General features: G+C 40.5%; 1 protein-coding gene across 1 annotated transcript in view; it reads right to left on the bottom strand.

The window, feature by feature from the left end:
- Nucleotides 1-2,035, bottom strand: part of CHRNB4 (cholinergic receptor, nicotinic, beta 4 (neuronal)) — a 10,331-nt gene that overhangs the window by 6,877 nt on the left and 1,419 nt on the right. The window lies entirely within an intron of this gene.

The raw sequence follows: 2,035 nt of genomic DNA, 5'->3' as shown, positions 1-2,035 counted from the left end.
ATGAGCTGCAGGAGTCATAAGGGTTTTTTAATGATCAGGAGCTTTTTGGTAGCTAGTGATGTTTCTGTTTCTGCATGATTTAATTTGAAAACCCAAAGGTAAGCCTTATTTTATGTGGAAATAAAACCTAATATATGGACGAGCACAAATACTGTAAATCTTAGATGGCCAAAGCTGAATTTCAGTGGCTGCAAAATATAGTACCTGCAGTACCCCATCAAACAAGCCTGAATGTTTTCCATGGAGCAGAGCAGCATATGGCACAGCCCCAGAGGGAACTGCATCTGTTCCCATGTCCTTGCATGTGCTTTCAGAAGCCATTCTGGTGGAGTTTTCAAACCACTATGGACCGCATAGTTATACTGGTGACTAAGGTCCTGGGAGGAGAATTGATCCAGAGATATTCTGCTGTAGGTTGAGTTGTTCTATATTGTGTTATACATCTGACAGTGATGGACACAGGTGTCAATGAGAACAGATTCTAATCCCATTGATAGAATGATTCTTCAATAGGAAAGGGCACCCAACTCATCCTTAGAAACTGAGGAAATGGTAGCTAAAGAGAGAATCTTGGTTAGAGTTATTTTGCTGTTTTCTTTTTATTTTAACAAACATCCCTGCTGTTGCATATGGAAGTGTCATAAGCAGATGACTATTACTCAAATATAAACAAACTGTAATTTGTTTTGTTTCATACAGTGGTCACTGAATGCTGCTGGCAAAGACAGCAAATTTTTGCTTGAATTGTTAAGTGTGTTTTAGCTGTGCTGCCATTTTTGGTGTCAATATTCTAGCATATGGCGTGTTTGCTGAACAGGGAGTAGGAAATACAAACTGCAGAATATTTGCAGAAAACTAATTCTGAGTTTGTAATAATCCTATTCTCTGAAGCCTGGTTTTAGCAATCATGGTCGTCTGGTCTACAAATGAGAACCTGCTGTGGGGTCTGCATGTCTGATGAGAAAAGCTCAGGTTTCCAAGTACTGCCTCTGTCAATAAACTTTATGCAGATGGGTGACAGGCCACGACTTATTTATAAAAAAAGATTTGTTAAATAACGAATCCCTTTCAGAAATTATTTGTTCTTAGGAACGGGGTTCCTGTAATGAATAATTATTTATAAAATTCCCATCCCATCCCAACCGTTCAATAGCCGAATCACCAGCAATAAACCTCGAAGGAGCGTCTCTCATCTCGCTCAGATGCCTGTACCAAACACCACTAGATGTCAGCACCGCACTGCCTGCACGGTTGCTAAATCCAACCTCTCTGTAAATAGCGTGTAAGAAGGAGTGATCCTTCTACAGTTTTTATAATCTCTTTTCCGTTACCAATCTACATATTAACCAGGTGGCACCTAATGAGAACAAAATTACCCGGCCTTCAAGGTCATCTTTATATGCATTTCCTGATGTCTGTAGCTGCACATTTGAAAGTCTTTTTCCTTTTGGAGTTGGGAGAAAGGAAGTTGCACAGTTTCCCTCACAAACTGTTATTTTCCAAACAGCAGTAACCACCAGAAATGTGGCAGGAGGTAGACTGATGCTTTTAGACAAACGATTTTAACAAGATTGATGAGGCAGTTCTGATCTGGGGCTAGAGTATTTTTGTGTACTGGAAACAGTAAAAGAGAGAAAGCACATTGGGGTGGATCCTGAGCTGGGGAAATTGCTTGAGCTTCACTGGACACGCGACACATCTGCTCCGTGACAGGGAGAGCAAAGGGTTGCATAACCTGTGGTTCACAGTCTGCAGCAAGTTTGTTTTCTCTGCAGGAGTATGACCATTAGGGAAAAATTGCTTCAGGATGCTTCAAATTGCACAGTAGAAGAAATGAAAACACAGACCACATTCCCTCCCCTGTGCAACCTTTTCCTCTGACATGCTCTAATTTAAACATATAAAATGGAATGACTAGTTACCCTGTCTTATGTTGTTTATTTTCAGTGCAAGGACAAATATGTTAGAGTGATTCCCAGAGAACAGAATGAGGAACTGTTGTTGACAAATGCAGGCAAGTGCATGGTTATCACTG

This window comes from Chaetura pelagica, unplaced genomic scaffold (genome assembly GCF_000747805.2).
Source record: "Chaetura pelagica isolate M959 unplaced genomic scaffold, ChaPel_1.0 scaffold222, whole genome shotgun sequence".
In the NCBI taxonomy this organism is placed as follows: domain Eukaryota; kingdom Metazoa; phylum Chordata; class Aves; order Apodiformes; family Apodidae; genus Chaetura; species Chaetura pelagica.
This window is presented reverse-complemented; position numbering and strand designations above follow the sequence as displayed.